This window comes from Grus americana, chromosome 2, assembly GCF_028858705.1.
Source record: "Grus americana isolate bGruAme1 chromosome 2, bGruAme1.mat, whole genome shotgun sequence".
In the NCBI taxonomy this organism is placed as follows: Eukaryota; Metazoa; Chordata; class Aves; order Gruiformes; family Gruidae; genus Grus; species Grus americana.
Genome location: NC_072853.1, coordinates 90,569,447 through 90,596,931, shown reverse-complemented (window position 1 = coordinate 90,596,931; position 27,485 = coordinate 90,569,447).

The following is a 27,485-nucleotide window of genomic DNA, read 5'->3' as shown; positions in this document are numbered from 1 at the left end:
GTCTTTAATCTGAAATCTGTTCTTTACTGTCACACACACATGTATCTATCCTACAAGCATATATATAACTTTGGACATGGGTTTGGCTTCCTAGTCTTGAAGAATATCCAGAGCACATTAGTAGCTTTTGCAGTTGGTTACTATGGTTTTGTAGGTCACCTTGTAATGAAATGGCATAACCCCTTTTTGTTCATTTCCCTATGACTGGATTACAGAATCACAGTTCAGCTGATTCTTTACCATTATGAGGACAACACATAAAACTAGCCCAAACCATACGTAGATACTTGTAATGCTCTGAAACACTGCCATCTTTTGGTCACTGGAAAATGTATTGTATGATTTGTTTCGAATTCCTCACAGGTGTCTGGGAAGAGAGAGAGGTATTTATAGAGGCCAATGATTTTATCCTATGCAGCAATGTATTACACTGAGGAGCATGGAGAATCACATCTCCATATTTTGGTGGGAGTTTTGGTGCTTGGAAAGTGCTGCATTATTTTCCTTCCTGCCCCTGTCCAGGAAATACACACACAGCTCTCTCCTTAGGCAAAAGGAAGAATGAACTACACATAGCCAGAGTTGTTTGATGCTCTGCTGAAAAATGCTTACACAGTCCATTGAGGATGGTTTTATGAGACTCTGTGTTGAGATCCTTTAGGATATGAGGTTAATAAGCGTGCTCTGAACATTGTACTTGATATTGTACATTTTTGGGAAATGTGAATCCAATTCTCTCTTTGAAGTGGCCCATATCTTCTAATTCATAAGATTTCCATCCTGCTTCTATTTATTGTACACTTATGAAGAGTTTTTTTTTCAGTGCTGCTATGGCTCTAGACTGGGCAGTTTAGGAACGAAACCTGGAAATAGGGAGAACAGAGGAAGAAACTGCAGGTGTACTCCAGGGGCAAATCCCTGGCATGCTGAGACCAGGTGCGGTTTTCACAGGCTGTTCTCTCCATGCCGAAGGTGAATACGATCAAGGAAACTGTGACAGTGGCCTGAATCCTTCACAAAGGCTCTGTTGTGTCTTTACCCAACTGCCTTACCTGATAACTGTAGGTGTTTTGGGAGATGATTAAGGTAATTATATAGTAGGACTGTAATCAGGAAAAAAGGAGTAAGGTGCTGAAGGTTAGATGGACTAGGCTTGACTTTCTTTTCCCCTATGCAGCTTTTCATGTGGACTTAACTGTACTTCTGAAGATTTACATCAGTGCAAGGAAAGGCAGAGTCAGGCTCTCTGATGCAGATGCCACGTGCTTTGATAGCACCCAGACTTACTAATAGATGCTTATTGATACACGATTGTAAAAGAATACAAATTCATACAATTTTTTCCTGGCAGAGAGCCAGAAGAAATTGTCACATTAAATTAGGAGGATCTATTTTAATTTTCTCCTTCTGACATCCTCGTCCAAGTGCCTTTATTCAATAATGCTACTAAATGAATACCAAGCAGTCTAGTTGCCTAAATAGCATTTATTTATCAATACAGTTTTTAAGACACAGAAGCTGTCAGGACCCAGCTTATTTATGAAAGCGTGTAATTAAAAAAACCCTACAACACAATGTGTATTTTAGCACATAGTCTGGCTGGGAATTAGCTGTAGCATGGAAATGCTCTGTTCTCAGGAGCAGCCAGACTGCAGCTTTTCAGCAATAGTACTACCAGACACACATTGTCTTTCAGACAGGACCTGATTAGTATCTGATCTTGATTATGTGATGTAATAGAAATAAAGTAAATAGATGTTATATGGAAGAAGGGGACTGTTATTCTATGGCAATGTTCTAGTCTGATGAGATTATCGCTTACCCAGAGAAATAATTGGGAATGGAGAGGTCATTTGTGAACTTGTTTGGAGTCACCATGTCAAAAAAAAATTGAGTTTCTAAGTAGGGTGACATCATATCTAAATCTCCTGTGATGAAGAAAAGGTTTATGTGGTATCTCCTCATGTGGATTTATTGCAATATCAGAAAAGCTTTAGTATGTCTATTTTATTGCACTATATACATTTGGAAAATGTAGGTCATGATTGTAACATCTTCTTTGGAGAAGAAGCAAAATTGAAGTCTCGGTAATTTGTGCTGCTGAATCAATGCGGAAAGGAAGAACGGGAAGATAGTTCTGCTCCCAGCCCAGTCAATTCTTTTTTTTTTGTGAAATAGCATTGGGTCTACTTCAACACCTCTATCAGAACCAGTTGGCAATGGCACTTTTGTTCACTTCCTCATCTTAACAGCTATGTTTTGTTACTTGTCTCTGCTCCTGCAATTCTAAAAGCAGTGACAGCATTTCAGGGGTTGCTGTATCTGTGTTTGTGGACATAACTATTAATAATATTATAAGGTTTTGCAGAATTGGTAAGAAATTCATTCAGGTGCTCACAGTGTATCGCTTTTGCTGGTTGAGCTTCTCTGCCGTGGTAGAGAATTGGTGTGAATATGCATGGCTTGTGTGTGAATGTGTAATAATTACTGTTGGGCCCCAAATTGGTGGAACCCAGTCAATGAATGATTATAGTGATTCAGTATTGGTAACATCCAGAAAGCTGGCCATTAAATATTCATTGTCAGGCTGCCGACTGTACAGAACTGTGTGAGAGGAAGGGGATATTTGGATGAAGACGTGGAACAATAAAGAGAAACTTTAGCAGAGTTCAAAGAAATGTGGTCTCTCTTGTGTAATTCACATACTTTCTCACAGGCGCATTATTGTGCCCGGTGAACTTCAGAAGAGAAACCTCTAGCTCAGCCTGCTAGACACCAGAAGATACTAAATGAACAACTTAACTATGAAGTTTAAGAATACTTAGCTCTTCTGTTACCTTAGTAGTGCTAATTCATTTAAATGGATTTGATGGAGTATGGTTTGATCAAACAAGGATCAGAGAGAGGCAGTCATTGACGGCAGCTGATGGGAGGAACAGACGTCAGGAGATTTGTTCCTTTCTTCCCCCATCCCGTTGGCTCCCTGAGAATTGCTGTTTGTAATGATAGCAGGCTTCAGAAGAGGCTTGCTGGAATAGCTAACTTATGATCCTGATTAATTTTCTATAACTCTGTAAACTGTAAATAAATGGATTAAAGAGCCATTTGATCTTCAAGAAGAGGTTTAAAGTGGCTTTGATGACTAAGTACCTAGGGGAATACAATGGATTATCATGGATAATTGATTAAAGAAGAGAGGACATTAAAATGATATGTGTGAATACATATAATATGCAGTTCGTGCATGTGAGTTCTGTGTGTCTCTGTGCACGTAAGTAAATGCAGACACATATATGAGAGAGCAGAGTGTGTGTATAAGAAGTATACATGTTACTATTTATTTACTTTGTCTTCTTTCTAGTTAGGAAATGAGAGATGAGACATTACTCTGTTAAACTGTAATTGTATTTGGAGATACAGCAGGATGCTACTAAACTCCAGGTGAAGTTCAGGCACTAGGCAAATTTCTATCAGATGCTCTATTCATTAGTAAAACTGTCTGAATGTAAAGGGCAGCACTATAAGCTTGTGTGAGCTGAAGCATTCAGTGATGATTGATGAGTTAGACGGGTGATATAAACACTTAAATACATTAGAAATCATCTCCCCATAAATAAGAGCCCAAGAAAGCATGTTTGCTCTTGCTGTCTTCCCAAGCGTGTCTTAGCTTGGATATCAACACCTCTTTCTACTATGGCTATGTGCTCAAAAAGAGGACTCTAAGGAAAGCTTAAAAACATGTAGGACAAATAGTAAGGGAACAAAAAGATCGGGGAGCTGGCCCGTCCAGCTTTCTTAAACAGAAGAACATAAAGACTTGCCTCAGCTTTTAAAAGACCGAATTTTAAAGTCCCACGTGGCCAGAAATGAAAGTAGCGTAAGGTAACCCTGAGACTAGTTTTGTGCCCACTTCAGATTAAACAGTTGGCTCTCCTGCTTTGTAAACTGGATTTCAGCCTAGAGTATGTTAAGTCAACAGAGCTGTATAAACCTGCTAAAAATCAGAGTGAAATGGAAACAAGAAGTCAGTCTTGACCTTAGCCCTGTGAAGGCTAGCTTGCAGGAAGTGAAGCAAATCTATATATTGTTTGCTCTCAATTTCTTTCTTTCTCTTGGATGAAATATGTTTAATTTTACAAATTCATTGTTCTTTCCCTTCATTTTAGTAAAGACTTTGTGGAATAGAGAAGGGTGAATGTAGCTTCGGGGAGAGGAAGAGGGGAGGTAGTGTTTGTACCTTGTGGCAGTTACTCTTTTGCACCCGTGATGGTACTTTTAGTTTTGTCAGTTTTGTAGTTTAAATGGTAACTTTACACATAATGCAAAAGCAAAATGATACAAACCTATTCATTCCTTGCTTTTGCTTCTCTCCCGCATATAATCCCTGCCTAGCCATCGTTGCTCTTTAAAATTAAGTGGAGAGAGAAAGATTTATTTTGCACCAGGGCTTTGGGAAATCTAGAAAGCAGCTGTTCGCTTCCACTAGAGCAACAGAGACGGCACAGACTGTCCTCTGGGAACTGACATCGCGTATAGTACTGCATTATAAATACCATTTCCTAAATACAGACTAGGCTCCCTGCGGCTGATGAATAGACCCATGCTGTCTTAGTACAGGGAGTTAAAGAACAACATTTTCCTCACTTTCAGAGCAGGGGGAGGCGTCTCACAGCATTTCTTTTATTCCACCAGTTGTGCGTGGGGTTGGATACACCTTTAACAATCATTTACGGATTGACATTCACGCTAGCTCTGGCATCATCGTCTCCCACTGAGGTGAGCTGCAATTAGGAAGGGGTGCAGATCCTTCCCAGCAGAGTGAGAAGATAGGCGTGAGTTCGGACCCTTCTGCGCTTCAGAGCTGAGGCACTGGTTTGATGCGTAGCCCTTGATCAATGGCTTCATAGCGTCTTTACATCGCATTGCTAGTTTGTGAACTGGAGCCTAAACTTCCTCATAGTACTGTGGGGATATAACAAGTCACACTAAATGACTGTCGGCTTCACCGAGTGCCTCTCTTTTCTTACTCATCTGAAATAATTTTCCAGTCTCATTTGGAGAGTTAAACTCCTCTTGCATGGTAGGAAGGAATTAACTTCCTACAACCAAAGCAAACTAAGAGAGACAGTAAGCAACTGGGTAAGCTCCCACTGAACAACTGCTGGAGCTGCTCCTCATTAGCGAATGCTCATCTCTTTGGATGCTTTCTTCCCCTTTTGTGTTCCCTTTTGTGCAGGAAGATATGCCCCTTCCTATATTTCATATTCTCATGCACCTGTTCGCAACGAGGTATTGTCTGAGGAGGTAAGAAAGTGAAGCAGAAGGCACTTTACAGCTCCCTGTATCAGCTGTGAAAAGCCTCCTGTGAATTACAGTTGAACAGACGTGTCCTCTCTTCCTTAAAGACAGCAGCCTAAGACGAGACTGTGCTGTAAGGAAACAAACAAGCTGCAGGAGGAGTTGTGTGTTTGGTGGTTGGTTGTGGTTTTTTCTTTTTTTTTTCTTTTTTTTTTGTTGTTAATAACTCTTAAGTGAGTCTTTACTACTCTGAGGGCTTCTTAATCACTGGAATGCAATTGATTGTCAGCATTCAGTATGCTCAGTTGCATGATCATTTTGGTTCTGAAGATTTGAAATTGAAGTAGGTGGTAATATCTTAGCCCTCATTAGAGCTAAATTGCAATTGAAACTTAGGGAACCTCCTGTCAAGGTCACTTCCATCCTGCAATGCCAATCCAAGAGCCGGAGTTTGCCACACATAGCAGTGGTACAAGTAGTAATGCAAGAAATAAGAAAGAATCCTTTGCCCTCTGCATGAGGAAAAGATGAAGCTGGAATAGGTAAATACAATTTTTCACAGGGTGGAGCGGGGTTGAATTATAACTTCAAAGAAGACATTGTTTTGGGAATGGAAGAAGACTTTTATGTTCTCTTGATATACGCCCTCGGTTAAAGCTTAACAAGTGAATTCCCCAAGTTCATTCTTTCCATCTTATTTTTCAGTAAGTTGCCTGGTTATCAGAAAGACAGCACCTACCAGCTGCTATTGAAGTCAATAAAAGCAACGATAGTGTTTGCCTTTTATTAATTGCTTCTGTGCAGGGGATTCTCCCCTGTGAATCTGTCCCTTCATTTTTGATTAGAAAAATGGATATTTAGAGCAGTGCTATTTGCACATACTGTAAGAACCAATCAACCAAATTAAACTTTTGTTTAAAAACTGATTCCCTACCTTGAAGAAACTGTAGTGTAGATGAAACATTAGGAAGAACCAGCTGGAAACTGGGTGAAGTTTTTCTCATACAGAATTTAAATAATTTTTAATAATTTGTCAAAATGTTCAGCAGATGATCTCAGTTTTTCATTGAAAAAGTGAATACTTCATTTTTTCCTATGAAGACAGAGTAGTATTCAAGGAAAGAATGCACTTTCTGTAATGGTAACGTTTTAACAACAACAATAATAATGATGCAACAGGTTCCATGAAAACCGTTGATGGAAAGGAGGCTGGAACAGGAGTCAAAGCAAAACTGACGGGCAGCTCTGTGTGTTCAGGTTCCCAGGACCTGTGTCACCAAATAGCACTGCCACAGCAATTAAAATTTGAAAAAATGAAAATTAAAAAGAATCACAGAACTCTTCCTACTCCTCTGTCATTTCAGATGTTGCCTCTTCTCACTGTGCACAACCCAGGCATCTTATGCTTTCTGATGAGTAAAGAAGTCATTTTAGAGTATTGATACCCTCTTGTCCTTTCGCCCGTAGTCAGCTGAGCTGGTGCGATACAGAGCTGACTGCATCAGTACATCCAGTAAGGTCACTTTAACTGTTACTGAACATGAATTTTTCAGGTTATTGTACTATCCATGTTCCCTGTCTGAGTGTGCTGTTTAATGCATTGTAGCCATTTCCCTTGGAAATAAAACCAGAAATGATGATCCAAGTTATGTTTAAAAAGTGCTGATCTCGTGTTTGTGGCTTTGCCACTTCCCTTGAGTGTAGGCAGAGCAGAGCTCTTAACCAGTGGTACAGCCCGTAACACGTAGCAGGAGCTGTGCCTTGCCCCAAGGCAAAATCAGGACAAGGAAGCCGGAGCGTTCCCTTTTTCCCCCTTTCCCATCTCTGTGGAGCAAAAGTATTTCTGGTGTAATGATGACACTAAATGAAAGTAAACAGGGCTGGTGGTCAACTTGCAAAGAGTTTAGCTCAGCTAAGCATTCCAGTGTTATTTCTTATTAATTATTGAGAGCAGCAGTGTGCTGGAAATGGTGGAATACACAGAGGATAAGATGAACTAGAGAACACACAGTGTAACTGAGTTGCTATGTTGCTCTTCCACCAAATGGTTTACTGGGGAAGGGCGAGAAGGGGAAACAGTTTGAGGGTTGTCACGCCTATGGGTCAAGCACGTATAGACACGGTGACTTTCTGAAGCATCCAGAGCATCCACTTAGGATGAATTCTTACATCAGAAAGCCTGTGCTTTCTTGCCCTTGCTAATACCTGGCTGGCAGGTGGCATGGAGAAGTGCAGGCTCACCTGGCCACTCCGATGCCTGGTTCTCCTGGTGTTGGTAGTGATAGTGTCAATTTGCTTAAGGAAAAACTTGTTCTGGATTATATTTTTTCCAGTCTATTCCAGTACATAGCCCTGACTGTGAGAAATTCATTCAGGACTGAGCCATGCTCTCCTCCCAAGCTGAATGGGATTCAAGCTGATGACTTAAAAGAGAAAAAACCCATACAGGTTATTGGCAGTGTCATGTGGCTTCAAGCTCTCTATGCACCTGTGGGGATGAGTCATCTAAATTTTTCTCCTTGGAAATGCAGCGGATGAAGTTGTTAATTCTTTCATAATAGAGTCAAAAGATCTTTTCACAGGACTGTTTCATCTGGACTAGAAGTTGCTGTAGGACAAAATCAGGGCAGATAGAACTGTTATAATTAAAGCAATGCAGACAGAGTGCATGATGTGAATCACACATACAAGTAGCAAGCAAATGTACTCCGAGTAAATTGCATTTGAAAGGAGGTTTAAAAGACAGGGAATGGGACCCAGTTTTCAAAACAGAGGTGTCATAACGCCCTTTCAGATGCCCTCCATCTCCTACACTTCAGCTGCTTCTCCAGAAGATTGTGGATTTGCAGTCTCATGTCACGTCATGTGTGTCAGCCTCACGTGGATGTCTCACATACTTAAGGGCATCTAAAATGGCACTTCATGCCTATGTTCAGGCAGCCAAAACCTCTCAGAAAGACTATTCCAAAAAGTGCGTGTGTGGAGCTGTGGGGCCTTATCCTGCTTTTTGCTCTGTATTGAGGAGCAGTTGTTCCTGGCATGTCCCACCCCCTTCTTAACTCTGTTATCCCAGAGGTGCGACCACTGTTGCTGATGGGCTCAGCTTTGGCCGGCGGCAGGTCCCTCTTGGAGCCGGCTGGCATTGGCTCTGTTGGACGTGGACATCTAGCAACTTCCTGCAGAAGCCACCTCTGTAGCCCCCTGCTACCAAAACCTTGCCATGCAAACCCAATACAGCATTGCTGTTGAGACTGCAAATGAACTAAGAGCAGCCTTTATCATAGGGTATTGTGCAGTAGAAGCAGTAACTTCTAACTGAGGCTTGAAAAGTGAATAGCTGCCGCATTAGGAGTGGGTATTTTTAATTTCTGCTTGAACCACACATTAGAACTTTTGATTGAGTCAAAGGGTAACATAATTTCTTTTGCTAAATTAGGTTTCAAAAAGATCCTAAAAGTGAATGTTGCAGATCATATGAAACTGGATGTAGTATTTTCAATCATTAAAATCTTGTCCAGACAGTTAAAAGAAGAGCTACACTAACTAGCTGTGTACTCATCAGTGGCTACTTAAGCCAATGGTTAATATTACCATAAATGCTGATAGTTCTTAGACTTGAATTTCAATACTGAAATGTATATGTGCTGTATTTATAGAGTCTCATTCTGTCTTTTTCCTTTCCTAGCAAGATAATAAATTCAGTTCTTCGACAACTGTTCTGATTCTTTTCTTCCCAAACTGTTCAGGTTCCTGTGAGTGAATAATAATTGCTTTTTAAAGCAGTTGTGTGTGCAGTGGAGGGCAATGCATTTGTGTTTGGAGAATCCAAAGTTTTCAAATAATTAGATTGAGAGAGGATTCTTGTCTTATTTGTATGTCCATAAAGCACTGTTATTCTATTCTGTACAGGGCCATACGTCATTCTAGCATCTTGAGTTCCTTCTGGCACTGCAGTAAGCAGCATGATTAACATTTTGTGGTCCCTGAATTCCTCTAGACCAAAAGCAGAGGCAGAGATTACATTTCCTTAGTTTTTCCAGCTACACTAGGGAGCAGTGAACACACTTTGTATTTGATACTTCCACCTGACCTTGGAAACATCAGAGTTATAAAACCTTCTTTACCTTGGCTTTACAATACTGTGTGTTTCCTTGGAGCTCAGACAATCCCAGTTTTGCAAATGATTTGGACATTGGACATTGTCTGAGATTTTAATGTAATTTAGCTTTCCCTGGAACAAAATAATGATATCTTTGGGTGTTTTAAGGACTGCTACTTCCAGCTAGATGAGTTAATCTGATAATAACTGTGTGCTTAGAGTTTGTTGGTGATCCAAAATTTGCAGGTTTATGGACAGAACTATTTTTTGCTGAGGAAGCAACATATAATAAGCTCTGAGAGCTGCCAGCTAGTGTCTACAGCTTTCACTTGTGCAGCTAAAGATTAATTCCTTCCTGTAAACTCTGAGCAGCTCCATGGCAATCTTTTAAACATATGTAGAGTAGGGTGTGCATAGCAACAGTGAATGCATTGATACCACAGTGCAAACGCTTTGGAGCAGGAAAACAATGTTTTTCACACTGTTTTATTTGTTTCAACTAACTCATGTGCAGCATCAGAAATGATGTCTGAGACTAACTTTGAATTCTTGAAAAGCCCCTGTACTGTGTTAAACTGCAGCAATGGGATGATGAATCAGTGTGAGAGTGAAGGAAACGTGGCCCCATGCGTTACACTTTGCTGTGCTTTGTGTAAGGTAAGCCTTTGAGACTTGTCATGGGTTATTGACTATTTGGGGAGAACAAAGAGGTTCTGCAGTGATTGCTTGCACCAGTAAGTCGTCATACTGATATTGTGGTCCGGGCACATTACCAGGGCAGGAAGGCACTTCAGAGACTGCTGCCTAACAAGTTACTCTGCTCGGGTAGCAAATTACCCGGTTTTACTGGGCATCCTTGTGAAAAAGCTTCAACGAAGCAGGTGTTATACTTTGACTGCAGTTCATGGTCTGGCCAGCTGCAGCCCGATGTACCTGCTGGTGGGATGCTAGCTGCCTCTGCTGTGTCAGTGCTCGCAGGACACCGCACGTCCTGGTGAAAGCTGTAGGTCACAACTGCCAAGACCGGAACATGACACTTCCCAAAAATGCTTCACTGCAAATGTGTCTTATCAAATATTGAGATACATTTGCAGTCTTTCTTTTCCAGTTAAGCTTTGGGCAATGATGACTCTTTAAAACTCATAGTTGCTGAGGTTCTGTAGAAGCCCAGCCTTCCAATGACTGCCATGTTGCCTCTTGGCACTTGTGGACTCTGTGTCTTTATTTTGTTTACTTTATTGTTTCTGCTGTTTTCTCACAGAATTTAGTAGGCATGCACTGTACCGGCTGAATAATTTTTATGTGTGTGATGTATCTTCTACGATACCCTAGTTCTTCAAAAACATCCTGGTAAACTTTCAGCAGTTTCGCTTCGGGTGTTCTTGCACTGGGAGCAGCCTTAGATAGATGCTTTTCAATATTGGTTTCTTATTCCACTTATCTGCAGGACATGATTGCCTTCTGGCATGCTGATCAGTCTTCGAGCAGAAAAAGAAGAGAAGACAGTGTAACATCCAGGCTTTTTACTCCTTCTGCCCATATATTATTCTCCGTTACTAAGTGAAGCAGAACTCTCTTAGTTCATAGGCATAGCATTCCCTCTGTACAAGAGCTCTTTTTGTCACCTGGATCATGTTAATTTTTCACCATTCTTTGAATATAAACTATAAAAACTGTCCCTTTTCTTTCTCCCTGCCTTGTGAATCCCAATTATAAATTGTGGGAGGGTCACGATCAAGATGTACAGAATACAAGATGTTGCATTATAAAGGTTTTACTGACACTCATTTGGGATGACTTACATAAGTCACTGGTCATGTTAATGCTTTAGAAAATTAGAAGGAATTAATTTATAAATGAAATTAATGGAAAAAATGACCATGAATTTTAATAGAAGTGTAATATTAACAGGAATGGAACTCATTAAACTTTGAAATATGAGGCAGCCTCTTCATCCACTAGACTCTACAGCTGTGATTATAACTGATGGGGATTCAGAGATATGAAATTGGCTGCATGAAGGCTTTCTAATTGGCCCATGAATAGCATAAGAGTAAGGGGAAAGGGAGGAGATAGTTGCAGGGGAATAGCAAAGAAAATCAAGAGTGAGAGCAAAAAAATATTGAACTTATACTATGCCTGTTCTCCAGTCCATGGTGAGTTACAGTGTTCATCATCTGCACTACCTGGGGGTTTGGTTTCCCCAGTAAGAAAGCTGGAAGAGTTTTTCTCACCTCTTGCATCCTTGCTGGCATGTGTTCCCCAGTTAGACGTATTTTTCTGCTCTGAGCATGTGTGCGTTTTCTTTCTCCTGCCCCATAAGGAGCAGCCTCTGTGCAACCTGATGCTCCCCTCTGACCGCAAAGGCTTCGCACCACTGAGAGGGGATACAGAAGCAGCACCTTTTTCAGTTGGGCTTGCTTCAGACTGAACCGCAGCGTTGTACCTTGTATCTCTTGATTTCTTTTGGTTTCTTTCCTGCCAGGCAATGCTAAGGTGTCCTATGAATACCTGATTATAAGTTTTCAAAAATGTTCTCCTGGGTAAAAATCATTCCTCTGTAGGCTGATGCTACCTGACACATGCAACTGAAATGTATGTGTGTGTGTTGTCTGTCTGCCCATTTAGCTCCTAATGATTTTCTTTTTTTTTTTTTTTTAAATTAAAGTTCATCTATGTTTTGCTAATTTCCTCAACTTGATATCTGAAGTTAGTTTCTTTTCTGCCTGTGCTTTTCTTGTATGTCAGATTGGTGCTTAGTTCTGGTTCACTTAATATGCATTTATACACCTTACTTTTCAATTGAACTTCTACCCGTCGCGGGCTGAGAGGCAAGTTATATTGCCAGGCCTCAGTTAATTACCAGTGCCATTATTTTTTTATTTGCGGTGCCTGAACAAGCAGGAGAACAGCAGGTTAAGTCACATTTGCAAAGAGATCATGACTCAATTAGTGCTTATGAATAAAAAAGAAAAAAGGAATAATTAAGGATATGGCAGTAACAGCATTATATGCCTGTCTTAGTGCTAAGGAACCTGCTCAAGATAGAAGCCCAATAAAAGAATGAAGGATTAGAAAGAATGTGTATAAAGCCTGAATGCAACAGGGAGTTTGTGTGAGAGCAGCTTCACACAGGGGAATTAAAGGATCTTGTTAGAGCAGGGCACAAAATCTTGGCTCTGATTTTACAAAATCAATGGATGCAAATGCCTTGGTTTTGGAGGGTTTGCTGTGTGGCTAGTTTAATTTTGGTTGTGAAACCAAAAAAAAAAAAAACAAACCAAAAAACCAGATATTCAAGATAATCCCTGTCCACTACAAGCAGAAAGGCCCAAAAGTGTCAGTGTTTTGCTTATAAGCTCTGTCTCTCACTAGGAAAACTGTTTTTCCCTTTAAGTTCAGCTATTCTTGTCTACCTCCAGCAATTTATAGCTATACTAATTCACATTATTGTTAACTACTTGCCTCAAAAAGTACCAAACTGAAAATTAAAGAACTGAATGGATCGCTGCATGGGATGGGAAGGGCTGTCTGTAATTTTATTCTTCATTGGAAGTGGTGCTGACAGTATGGACTGTGATGTCAAGCTAGCTACGGGCAAAGAGGTGCGGCTCCCCTCGAGACCTGCAGCAGTTGGAGCCAGCTGAAAAGCTAGCTTTTGGGGTTACAGGTCCTTCCCTGAAAACTAACTTGAGGAACAACACATATATGCTATTTGTTAGCTTGGTGAAATCTTTCTGACTGAAGTGGCAGTTAAAGGATTTTTAAAGCAATTCTGGGGAAGAAACTGTTGTACACAGTACCAGGGATATGTCATGACAGGTTGTCTAGCTTTTAAAATTTAAGGTCCAAGTGTGTGCCCTTAAAATCAGTGTGCTGATTCTAGTGAGAGCAGGACCTCTCCCCATCACCATGTCACCAGATCCAAACAGTGCCTGGAGCTGCAGAGATGGAGCCACAGGCTCCATGTCCTGAAAAATTCTCCAAGGATCACCCAAACCCACAAAACATGTAAGACCACAGTGTAAAAACCAAAATAATAATAACGCCCCAAAACTGCAGACCTCCTTTTCCACTGAAGAGGCTTCTCTGGCTTGTCCTCTGCTTCCGCTCTGAGAGGAAACAGCCCCTTGGCTGCGGTCTGCTCCTCCTCACACCGCGTGTTTGTCTTCCAGGTTTGTCAGCTTTCTCACTCATTGGGGCAGTATATAACTGCTTGCCTTTCCTACGGGCTGCTGGCCAGGAAGATAAGATGTCCTGCATGAAGGGAATCCAGCCACTCTTAAATGTGGGTGCCTTCGGCTCACCTTTCTGTGGCTCTGTCTTACCCTTCCTTCTTAGTTTTTTGAAAACTTCTGTACAGCCTCTGTGATGTGAATCTGAGTAATCAGACTGGCAGCAATACACGGTTGGATAGGGAAGCTGAGCTGCACATCTAGTGCAGTAAAAAATAATACTGGCATCACCCCAATCTGCGACAATGACTAGATGGTGATTTCTTTTAAGCATGGATATATTACAGTGACAGAGGTTGGTTCCCCCTCCCAGCCCCTGTGTGTGTGTACAGATCATCAGATGATGGCGAATGTGATTTTTTTTGTGCTGAGTGACAGATACATCCAATGATAAGACCCTAGAGGAAGTTGATTCTGCAGTGGCAAATGGCCAGTCTGCTGTTGCTATTTGAATATAGAAGTGCCAAGATATTTATACCCTGTGATGCCATGTGACATACATAGGATAGCTCATTACCTAGCTCATGTACTGGGAGCAGTACAGTTAGGTATTGTGGTGTTCTGCCCTAGCACTGCTATGAAGAAGGGGTTATGATTTTGAGAAAAAAGAAATTTTAGTGCAGCCAGATTGCAGCTAATTAGCGTGTGAACTTTTTTCTATGGGACAGGAGTATCCGGTAACCCATGGGGCCTCTGAAAGCTTGTGCAAGGGAAGGACTGTAACTTTTTGTGTGTGTGTGTGTTTAAAATTGCATGTGTGTCTTTTCAAATGTTTGCAAGTATTTTCTGATTAGGAAGCACATTCCTTCACACAGCCTGTGACCCTTCAGCAGGTGAGCTCAGTGCAACCTTAACCAGCTGAGGGCTGCAGTGGCTGCACTTAATGCAGACATTTCATGTGGATCAAAACAGGCCTGAGGGTTTGATTACATTTGCTTTTCTTATAGAAATGTTGGCACCAGTCTCTTCCCTTGGCAGATAAAATAAGTGGCCTAACCATATATAGAATTATATAGAACTTGGAGCAGAGGGTAGATTATTTTCTTAAAGGACATGGTCCTGAGTCAGTGGGTGCTGAGTGTCATCTTTCCTCTGTTACATATTTTATTGGATGATGGTAAAGAGTTTTGCTTACTGTGTGTGGGAAATAGAGTAGAAAGTTGTCTAGCAAGAGCTGAAAAGCGCAGTTCCTCATTGTTAAATGAGCAGCAGCGTGCTCTTATGCCTCCTCGCTGGCCTTTGGCAGAGGCAAAGTATTAATACTAAAGAGCAAAGGATGACTATCAGTGTCCCAGAGTCATGGAAATCCAGGTAATGGGATGGGAGATGCTGCGTTTCCCACTGCTCCAGAAGAGCAGGAGCCTGTAGACCTTCAGGGGCAGGCTGCTAGGTTAGCTACGCTCCTTCGCCCTTGAGCTGCAGGTTAAGAGCCAGAGATTAACGGCTTCAGGGGACTGGGTAGGTCAGCTGGCTTTTCTTACTTGTACTTGGGGTTGTGCTAAGGGTATGTTCATGGCCAGAGCATTAGGGGTTAATAGGGCACTGAGAGATGTTTTAATATATGGTTAATTAGTTATCATGCAGGCTGATTGATTGCCTATCTATTAAATCTTCTGTTGATGGACTTATAAAATGTATTACTCATCTGTAAAATGGTTATAACAGCTATAAATAATTTAAGAAACCTTATAATTAATTTATGAACCTATTCTTTAGAGTAAAGCAGGATTGATCTTCATCTTCATGCCCTGTATTTTTAAATTGCACATACGATGACAGCACCTCATGTGAGCATGTCTACCATACTGGGCAACTGAATAGAAAAAATCCCATGTATTTCATAGTGGCTGCTTATTTTCCTGTCCAAGTTTTTGTCCTTGTCTTGTGAAAGTTATCACATTGCCTACAGAGGGTCTATAAGGTCTGTTGCAAAACCCTGTATTGCAGCTGACTGGAATACAGCCATTTGCTCAGATTTGGGCCGTTACACCACCGTGAGAACCAAAGCGTGCCTGCCAAATGCCGGGCGGTCCTTTCCAGTGGAAGCCGTGGGGGTTCTCGGTGGCTTACGAAGAATAATGTAAGCACTTGGCCAACATTGTTTTGATCCAACCACGTTATGGGTACCGGGGGCATTTCTGAGGTTGTGCTCACTTATGCCTGTTTCTAGTGCTGAGGAATGGTTCCAGGAACTGTGGAAACCTGGGAGCGAAACATGTTCCCAAACCCTCTTTTTCCCAGTAAAACCCTCTCTGTTGGAAAGGGCGAGGGCTCTGCCAGCGTTGGGCCATCCCGTCATTTCCCTGCTTTTGCAGAGACCCCGTGGATGGAGGACTTGCAGACCCTTTTGCCTGACTTGGTCGGCGGTGTGATTCTGGCTGTTTTTACGATCAATTTAGTACTTCATTCATGCGCTGGGACTTGCAATCTCTAAGCGGGAGAACGCCGCGGGTGCCGCCGCTAGGTGCCAGTGTGCCTCGGCAGGACCCGCCGGGCGGCCGCCGCGCCGCCGCCCGCTGCCGCTCAGCCGGGGATGCGGAGGGCTCTGCGGCGGGAGCGATGGGCAGCTCGCCGAGAACTTTTTTTTTTTTTTTCTTTTGTTCTTCGATTCACCTTCAAATGTGCCATCCAGCCCCACCGATGCTGCTGGGAAGAGGCTGCCAGGGCATTTTTAAAAATGAAAATTTCAAACGCTTCCCTCCCACCCCTTTACTTTTTATATTAGCCTCTTGGAAATTGAAATTTAAATGTTTCCTCCCTCGGGTTTTCTTCTTCTTTTTTTTTTTTCTTTTCTCCCTTATATTACTTGAGCATTTGATGACTGCTTTTTAGAGGCAGCCTGTAAGTTCATGAAATGAAACAAGCAAAGAAACAAACTGTACTATATTGAGATGGGGAGGATGTTAATATATTTTGCAGAAAGGCTTTGCAGACTTCAGACACAGACAGGAAAGCAAGGACACTGTAGGTAATATTAGCGTGGACTGCATCCCGTAAATACCCCTGTGCCACTCTAGCACAGATGTGGGTTGCCAATAAGCAGCCGGTGCCAGACAATGAAGTCTACAAACCCTGTGTAATTCCATGCAAGTATCTATGCTGTGTGACGAAGATGTTTACAGCTGCTGGAGTGCCTCATGTCTGATACATCTTTCAGGAGGTTATTCACGTAGATCTATCCTATGTCCTGGTGACCTCGCTCACTTGCAGAACAACTGAGTCCCAAATGAAACATGTCTCATTATGGCATATACTACATTATGCCTCCGGACATGTCATGAAGGCTGGACATCAGAACATTGGTCCAACAAACGATGCCAATTTCTCTCCGTGTTCTGTTAGTGCAGTGGGGTGTTGTGATGTCCTGCAGCTGTCTGGAGGTGATGCTGACTCAGCCTGGGCTTCCTGGCACTGTGCCTGTGAAACCCATCGCCTCTCAGGATGCATCAGCACCACAAAGCAGGCGATGAGCCTGTGCTTGTCTTATTTCTCTTTCCATGTGCCCTTCCCTCCTGTCAAGGGATTAACTTTAGGTATGAGATACTAGGAAAATCAGTCCCTTCTTTTATAATTAAAACCTGACTCCAGGAGTCCTGGTCAGTGTTGCTGGCTTTGAGGATTTCATCACAAAATTCTAGCAATTTGTGTGTTTTCATTAAAAAAGCCAGCCTCCTAAAAGAGAAGCTCAGATTTTCAATTATTTAGAGAGGCAAGGTTTTCATGACTGGGAGCTCTGGGACATGAGCTCCAAAGTTGCCAGTGTTAGTGGCAAATTGTTAAAAACAAAATACAATTTTTTCTTAAGAGGAACGTGTATTGCGATGAAACAAAGAAAGTTTTAATAATTTGGGGATAGCTGACTTGTTGTTTTTTGAATGCTTGTAACTGGTATAACTGTTCCCTCCTACAACAGCAACCACAGAGGTACATAAGGATTAACTGTCCTACACATCTCCTTCTAATTCCAGTATGATTTACCCTTCATCTGGATACTTGGTATTAATGACACTAAAAATAGAAATCGATGGGTGTTTTTTTTTGTTATTGTGCACCTTTTAGCTTCATTATTGAACACTTACCAGGCAAGGGCTTCTGGAAATGTTCAAATTAGCAAGCAGAGGTGTAAGGATAGGGGGGCCGCCTTCTCTCAGTCCATGGCTTTGCATGACTGTGTAACCTCCTCACCTGCATCAGAAATTCCAGCATGAAGTAACTGCTGCAGCCATCACTTTCTGTTCACCCTCAGATCTTTGTTCAGGCATTTCTAACATGGTCATTACTTCACTGTCAGCCCCTTTTCCTCTTCAGCTAAAAGGATGTGAAGTGGGATCAGTGCTTTCCTATTATTGTTGTCCTGTCCTCACGTTCTGAATGTGCTCTTTGCAGGGATAAACTGAACATCCTCACAGGCAAATACCTCCAGCTTCTCTCCTCTGCCTGATTCCCAGCCCTTTTAAGTAGTGTTTTCTGTCCGATGTGCCCCAAATCTCATGATCACACAGCAGCTTCCCTCCTGCTTTCTGCTGCTCTTGGATCTGCATGGTCCCCAGCCCTGAGACGTTATGTCCTCCCTTTTCGTGGGAGCTGCGCTGCCCCTTAATATAAGTCCACTCACACATTTCAGTCGTGTGCTCCTCTGCCTTGGCTGACCCGTTGCGTGGGTCCCATGGACTGACATGAAGCAACAGGGAGAGGCTGGTTGCACCCGATGGCATTTTGGGATTTGTGCAGCCTCCATGGGGTCTCAGTTCATGATCATCAGATGCACTTTGACCCTCTCTGATGTTGGTGTTTCTAGATGGAGCCCACCCACTCCAGCACAAGCCTCAGGAATTAATTACCCTTTGCCAGGGCTATCATGGATGCAAAGTAGTTATTATCCACTGTGAACTCTGCCTTGCCTGTCCTCCAGCTTCTCTCCTCTGCCTAATTCAAATGAGCCCTGAAGGCAGGAGCTTCCAGCCACGGAATACTTCAGTTATAAACTCAGCTTGTCCAAACACCTTAAAAAATGTTACCAGGCTCCACACATACTGCTGCAGTGTGTCAATGCTGATTGCTTGTTGCAGGGAAAGCAAAGCTTTTCCCATTTTCATAGTGATGCTGTTGGAGCTGTTGTAGGATTGGAGTGGACTTCATTAGCTATGTGGAGCATCAGGGCAGTCAAAAGGGATGAGGGGAGGCAGGAGGCCAGCAGGTGCAATGGTGCAGTTGGCTTGCAAGAAGTTGCATTAGAGCCTGACCATACTGTGGCTCCTGATCCCTTACCTCATTTTCAGCAAAGGGAGACACACTCTAGCTTTTATAATGTATTGATTAGCAGGGAAACTAACGTGTGTGGCAATGCTGTCTGTAGGCTCTCTGTGCACAATTTTCCAGCCAAAACTAGGTCAGGTTTAAAAGCCTAATGTGTGCACTGAAGTGCAAAGGCAGCGAGAGAGATGACTTGTTCCCAGTAATGATATTTTAAACAAAAGGAAAGAGCTGGCATTCTGTTTGTTTAATGGCTGCAAGCTGATCAGATGTTTCACTACAGCTGTGTTTTGCTTTTAGACGCTATCACAGTATTTACTTGCAGAGACAGGACAATGAGTTGCAGGCAGAGGCTGGTAGGGAGGATGCTACAGCAAAAGTAGCTAAATAGGGTAATTTTTCTTGTTGTAATTCTGATACATTGCAGTAGCCATTATTCACACACAAAATGAGAGAGGCTCCCCTGGCCTTACAGGCAGAGTAGCTAAGGTAGAGGAGACCATTATCTCTTTTTTGTGGAGAGGGATCTGATACTAATAGAATAAATGACTTGCTGCGGTTCTGAAGAAAATCTTTACCACAACTATGTACAAGACCAGTGCCGCGTTCTTGCATCTTGTCTTCAGTACAAATGCCTTTTATTTAAAAGAGAGGTGGGCCAACTTGTTATTACCGTGTGTCAGTTTGAGCAGCAGAAGTGGTGGTAATTGGTGCTGACAGCAGGTATATTCACTGGCAGTGGCAGGTCTCACTCACCTCCTTTCTGGACTGTACACCCTGGTGAAGCAGCGTGTGCAGCACTACAGGTACCCAACCTGGCGATTTGGCTTCCCCTGAAACTTTACTATTCGCTAGCATCTCTTGCACTAATGTCTCAGTGAAACCCCCTTTTCGTCCCTGTTAGAGATGAGCAGACAGAAGTCAGGATGCCCTCAGCAGTCCCCCGGGCAGCTCCAGCCCATGTGGACACCTCCTGTGTGGCCAGCAGCTGATGGCCTGGGGAGAGATAAACATTCTTCCAGGGGCCAACTCTTCCACTCCTGAGAAGGGTGTCTAAGGTAATATGGTTTTCTTGCTGGGGAATCCACCTCTTCTCTATTGTCTATAGAAAAAGCTTTGACATTTAATTTTTAGGTCTGTTCTACATTTTTCTGGAAAAATGAGATCTGCTGTATTACTGGTCCCAAATCCTGTTGGGCTGCACCAAGACACTTGGTTAATTTTTTCAGCAATAGTATTAACATGAAGTGCTCTCCAAGGGCTACTAATAGCAGAGTCACCACACACATCAAGGGTGCTGTGCTGCTCCAGTAATTCATATTTGCTGTGTGCTTTGATGGTTTTGGAGGGAAGGTCTGACTAAGAAGCAAAATATTGTGATTACAGCTGATAAAGTGAGACAAAAGGAATGGATTAGGATCTGGCTTGCTACAGCATTTTGCTCAAATCTATTCCAGGTAGGCTTTAAGGGAGCCTGCATCACTACAATCTCTGAGTGCCTGCCAGTAGTGTGTTGAGAGATGCTACCAACATCTGCTGCTTGTGAGTCATCCTTATTTTCCTCATTTCCCAGACCTAGAAGAGTATGCGCTTTTTGAAAAGAAATATGCTGCTTTTATATCCTACATAGCATTTGCCTAGGGCCCTAAAATGCTTAGCAGTCTGCTGAAATAAATACTAAAACTCTCCAAATTGTTATGCTACTTTAGAGTGCGTAGCAAAGATGCTTATCCCCGTGGTATGCCGAGTGGAAAGGCACAGCACAGAGAGACCTTGAAAATTTGTCATACTCGCATGTAGTATCAACATCAGAGTCAAAACCAGACCCCAAGTCTCGTAGTGCCTTGGTGTTGCTCGTAAGGGATGAGCTGGGAAAGCATATTTAGCAATATGTGGCTTATACAGGGTTATGGCTGTTCACCAAAGCGTTGGTGAGAGGTGCCTTGTTTTCTGTGAGCCCAGATGTAAAAACATGATACTGAGACCATTGGGGACGGTTTCCAGCCTTCCCTTCTCCTCCACCAGACATGTTATGGGGGTGGCTGCTGCACTGGTTTATACAGTCTAACTCTATGTATGGGATGGAGCCATTTTCCTTCCTGACATTAGTTTCTCTTGCACCAACCTGCAAATGAAGTCAGGGCTGGCAAGGTGCTGAGCCTAGCCCCCATCAGAAAATGCTGACAGAAAATGCTTGTTTTATTTGGTCTTGTTCTAAGCAGAGCCAATTGTTTACCACATCTTTGAATGTGCTGTTCATCTATCAAGCAGATCCATGAGATGGCTGAAATTTCTCATGGAAGATGAAGGAGGCTCAGTGTCTCATAAATCGGTCAGTTTGGAGTTCTCACTGTGAGTGATGCTTCTAAAATGCTAACATCATCTCTAATTTCTCAAAATTACACATAATTTATGTTGTGGTTGTTCACTACTCTAACAGTTTAGGAAAACACTTTACAATTAACTCTGGATGATAAGATTTAATAAGAGCTTTCACACATTTTTATCCTACTCATCTGTTCTGGGTTATAAATGCAACATTGACTTTTGAATTCTTTAGTGGTTGGACAGCTGGCTGAGTAGTAGTTGAGAGTTTCAAATGTACAGGAATCATGAAATGAAGCTTCTTTGGATTAGTAGCAGAAATAATATTCTGTTGCAGGACCATATTTCTCATTTAACCCATAGACATGTTTATATTATCAATTAAAAAATAACTTTACATCTGAGCTAAAGCTCAAAATTCTGTTGCCCACCTGCCACACATACTGTAGGCATAATTTACAAAATAATAAGAGGAGGTCTGCTTAGATCAACAGACTGTTGGGATGAGTTACCATTTCTACCATGATTTCCTCTGAAATCTTCGTCGTTTTTTGAACTTTTGTGCGCTTCCATTTATTTGTCTGTAAAAAACCCCCATGATTATTCTGTACCGGATATGAGGGCCTTACTGAAGTTTGCAAAACACTTTGCAATCTCAGGACAAGAGCATACAGTCTAAAGGCAGAATATGCATGTTTTTCCTTACTTCTAGCGGACATCTTAAATGCAAGACACTTCTCCATGGACAGTAGGCACAAGATTGAGGCTGTACGTACCTCAACTAGTTAGTTTTCTTTCTGAGAACGTGGCTCCATGCTGAAAGTAAACAAGAGTTTTCTAAACCGAAAGGATGCTCCAAGGTCGGAAGAGGTCGTATGCAGGCTGGGGTCCTGTTTCCATTACCAAAAGTTACTTGATTGCTTTGTACCTCTTTTTTTCTACCTTTTCCATCCGTGATACTTATGACCTTTACAGAGTAGTTGAGGTCCTTCGAAAAGAAGTGGGCTTTCTGGACAAGCTGTCTTTCTTTGGCTGCTCCAAGAAGAATGCATGCAAAATGAAAAAGAAATAAGCCCAAACAACCCATCCTGTGTTAGCACTACTGCTTGGGAGAAGAGGAGCTTTTCTCCTCGGAGCTTGGAAACACTTTTCCTGTAAGTTCATGGTGATACATGTTATATCTCAGGAAGGCAACATGAAGGTAATGAGGCTGTAAAAATTCTCCTGTTCTGAACTACATCCAGGTGATCCAGGAGCAAATAGCTCCACACCTGAAGGAAAAAGGGGATTCTTGTGTTCCCTGATTTCTCGATTGTAACTGATTTGAATGAGGACCAGGTTAAGGCAATCTAGGGCACTTGGAGATCCTCTGGGGACCAGCAGTTGCTCTGATGCTCTGCAGTAAGCTTGGCAGTGAACCCTCTTCCCATTGTAAGGGGGAAAGAAGAGGTGCAGAGAGGTTTTGCTGTACCTGTAAGAGTGGCAGCAAGGAGCGTGGGAGCAAGAGGGAGGACAGGTTCCCTTGGCCATGGGCTATCTTCACTACTGGTTTCAAGAGGATCTCTCTTTCATTTTCTTTGTCCTTCCCATCTGGGATGAGCAGCCCTTGTGCTGAAGGACTGGTGTCAGTGGAGTCCATTTTCCAGATTTTTCTTTACTAGTCTCAGTGGAAAAAGCAAAATCTCCTTTTCTACACTCATCGTGGTACTCAGGTGCCAAGGAGGATCATGTTGTACTCTGACTTACCCATGTCTTCTTGGCAGGATGAACACCTGGAAATAACAAGTGTTTAACTTCCTGAGTCCCATGGTGAGTCTTTCACCCTTCCCACAAAACAGAAAGAAAATCTGACCCCCTGTTGTGATAGATGTTGTCATTAATTTTTGTTATACAGCATGGCAAGCACTTCTGCCTCTAGTATTAAATGTTATAGCTCATGCACCTGTCAGAAAAAATTATAGGATCAGTCATCATAGGACTGGCCTATAGATATTAAGATGCTAGTTTGAAAATTCATATTCCCCAAGAGGCCCATTCCTTAATGGTGGGCTTAATAACAAATGAGATCTGAAAATGGTGTTCAGACAGTGTACTGTCTTCTACATCAGCTCTTAAAAAAACCTCCACATGATTCTTTAAAGTCATTGTAAAGTGACTTTCTTCCTCCTCCTCCATCATGTTACTCTAATATCTCTTGGGAAATACAGTACCAGCATTGCACTGCTGCTTCTGCTCAGAGTCAGTAATGCAGGTGTCCTGATTTGCCACCTCTGAGGCCAACAGTAAAATATCTTGCATGTCCGTGGGGGCAAGATCTTTAGAATGTTGATATAGGAAAGCAAAACTGAAAATCTGTCCCTAAAGCTTTGGTTTGGCAGCGAGACTCTCCAGCCCTTACTGCTTTCCTTGGATCATAGCTCGGACTCCACCTCAGGTTCACTGCTGTCCCTGCAAATTTTCCTCTGTCTGTTTAAAGAGGATGCACTGATACAGATTATTATTGCATTACAGTCCAAATGAGAGGCAAATCACTGACCTGTATGCATGACAACGAATCCCTTAGGTGATACAGCTGTTTCGTAGCAGTGGCTATCTTGAAGCACTCTGATGGCATATGCGTTGCCCTGAGAAAGACAGGGCACTATGAGTGAAAGGCAGGTCTTCCTCTTCTGAGCACTACAGATCTCAGCAGGCACAAATTAGGATGTCTCGGACAGACCCACTCCTTGTTTACACCAGCAGCATGTGGGGAGAATACATGAAGGGCTATTTCTTGAGCAGGATGCAACGGGCTTCCTCACACCCTGACGGACAGGAGGCGGCAGAGCAGCAACATATTTAGCTTACAACAGTATGGATTTCCTCACGTGCCATCCTCACTTGTTATAGAACCCACCTTTTCTCCTGGGGAGCAGCAGCCTCTCCTGGGTTAGCTAGCGTAAACCAAAGTGATCGCGTCTGACAGCACCTTAGTAATAACACCCTGGCAGCATGCAGGCAAAACCAGCTGAATCTCCTCAACTTTGAATTTGTCCAGGTCAGAACTTTTCTGTCATCAAATGATGTCAGGCATCATTTGTGCTTCTTTTACATGCCTCATTTCTCATACTCATGGCCAGGACAGGTGACATGTGGTGCATATGCAGGGCAGACCTCTGGGACCCATCTGTCCCTCCAGTTTGATGGTTCCTGGGAGCTGTGGTTAAGGCAGCAGGCAATGAAGCAGGTTCTAGTTTGTGCTATATGACAGTTGCACCAAGCAAAACCCAGGCATGGGCTAATAAATCATATTTCAAGGTGACCAAAATATAACTTTTGGGTCCCCCAAGGATCTGTGTCACTATTGGTTTTAATGAATGGTCTAAAAGGGGATCATAGGCAGCAAATGTGATGGTGGTGTAAAATGATTAAGAGCAATAAAAGCTGGAGGAGAAATGACAAAATCAAGAGGGAGCTAATAAAGCTGAACAAATGGGCAATGCAGCAGCAAATGAAACGCAGCGTTGCAAGAAAATTTATGCCAGAAAGAATGATGTTAACTCTTTTTATGCTTTCCTGAGTTCTGCATTTTGCTCTGAAGGGATCTGGGCTCTTGACAGACAACTTAAAGAGAGCTGCTACTCAGAGCCTAGATGTGATGACCAATGCAGTATAAGAGATGGCAGGTCATGCAATCTACTTAGACAAGACAGAGATGGGTGATAGGAAGGGAAAAAGGGAAACATCAGAGACTGTAGTGTTTGCCCATGGTCACTCATAAAACCAAACGTAGAGCAGAGGGCTTAAGAATGTCATACATAGGGCCACTCTCTGAACCAGATGGATAAATCCCCAAAGGCCAGGCCATTAACTGAGAGAGAAGCAGCTCCAGAGGGCCATAGCATTGTATAGATTGCCCAGACAGAGGCAATGAATCACTCTTTGTCTAGCTCTGTTCGTTAGAGAATTTAGATGGGTTGCTTAGGCCATGTGTTCAATTTTTAAGTGGCTGGAATTAGTAAAATGACTTGCACCCTCTGTTATTTTCTTCTCAGAACCATTTATTTTCAGCCACAGCTGAGACTAGGGGATTGTTCCTGGCTGGTAAGTCCTTTTGTTTTTTCCTGAGCACTGGCAGCTGTGGAAAAATAAAAAAAAAAAAGGTCATCAGAGGAACCAAATGAAATGAATAATGATAAAAGCTCTATGCACTCAGACCGGGCTTGGAGCACGGGAACACTGGTGAGGGCATATGGGATCTTGTCCTGGCCTTCTGACATTTCTGCCTTACACCAGGGCAGCGGATGGACTGCGAGTCGCATGCAGGACTGGGGCTGCCACTTGGAGATGCCTGCTGGTGCGGCAAAGCCCGGTCCCTCCACCATGGCAGGCTGAGCTCCCCGGCTGTAAACCACTAGCAGGTTTTATGTAGTGCTGTGAATGTTTGTGCACACTGCCAGGCCTGGCCTTGAGGAGCCCCAGGGCAGGAGACTGAGGACCAGTGTGATCAGCATGTTTGTTTTACTGCCAGCCCGCAGCATCATACATTTCCTTTGGGCTGAGAGTCTTCTCCCCTCTTCTATTTTGGGCCAGGCCTGCTGAGCTCTGATGTGTGCGTAAATGGATCCTTTTTATATCTCATCAGTAAAACCAGAGCGTTCTTCAGTTTTGTTTGTGGGAGGGTGATAGATACAAGTGTTGGTTGTTTGCATAGAGATTTCACAGACTGCAAAAACACTGTCACCTGTTCCATAAAATGGGGGGGAAAAAAAGCCAGGCTGCCAAGTGCCTACTAAACACCAGCTGGTAAGTGTCACAGCATCAAGCTGTCCGGCTACTGACTGTGCTCGCAAGCTGAGGCAAACCTGAGGATAATCAGATAGCCTAACGGTGACATGCAGCTTGGGAAGGTGGGTTCAGAGCCTGCTGTCCCTGCAGGCTCCCCTGCGGTGTGAGTGCAAGCACCTAACACAAGTGCTGTTGGTCCTTCCCCACCGGGTGATAACGCAACCCTGGAAGCTGGGGTCTCAGCTGCTGCATAGCCTGTCTTGCAGCAGCCACTGCTGGGGACTTCTGTGGAGTAAAACCAGGTCTTGGAGCAGCTTGTCCTGGGAAAACCCTCAGTAAATGCAGTAGGTATCTTCAAGTTGAAGGCAATACGATGCCAGACTGCATTCTACCCGCTTTCCTCCCACTCTGCCTACAATGGGAGAAGTAAACCGTTGTGGTATCAGGACATGAACTTTTTGTTAATGTAGACTGTGACTAAAGGGAGAGAGAGTAATGGTCTGAAAATACCAAACCATAGCTCCACAGAGGGACAAAGTCATCTGTGTGCATTGCAGGCTTGTATGGCAGCAAGGGATACTTGCCATATACTTCTCAGGGAAGGCTTTCAACACTGAATATATTGATGCAATGGAAGATTGCCTAGAAAGGTTACAGAGCCTTAACAGTTGGGGGTTTTAAAAATAAACAGGCATCTGCTTAAAATATATAAAACTGATGATTAATTCAGACAGGGAAGTGATGGAATAGATGTCCTCTCTATCTTCATTCCCGCCCTATGTTCTGTGATTCCTGTTGTGTCAGGAGGTGAGGAAGCTCTCAGAAGTCTCCACACCAGTTTTGTGTGCTGTATGCCACTTTCTTGATCATGGTGGTTGCAGTTCTTTGTCTAGTGTTATAAAATCAATATGATATGTGAGTATAAGTGCTGCAGGATAAGTAAAAGAATCATTATAACGTAATTTTCAGTGCTCTTTCTGCAATGGTATAAGGCAGGTTCAGGTGATAAGCAGGACCCATGGCACATTACGTTTGTAAAGGCACAGATTTTCATTGTGTCAGATAAGCAAATGTTTGAGAAGTCACCAAAACTTTTTTTTTCCCTTTCTGGCTGCCTGGCTTTCCAGGGGTGCATGACTTTGTATGAGTCTGTGGAAACAAGGCTCCTGTCTTAAATTGGTACAGGCTAAGATTAGGCAGAGGTAGCAGTGTTTTGTGCACATCTACAACAGAAACTAAGCACAGTATGCACATGGTGAAAGTGTGGTAACTGGGTGGTTATGTCTGCACATCTATTTTCTGGGCAATTTGAGATGGAGAGAGCCCTTAGCTAGAAAGAAACCTGTAAATGTCCTTGCAGATTGTTCTGCTTTCAGAAGCCTTTCACCACCTTCCATGAAACTTGTGTTGGTGTAATTTCACTGGCCCTTTCCATTTACATATGCAAACAAGATAAGATCCAGGCTCAAAACTTTGACTGCAGAGTAAGAATGACCATAAGTGGATAT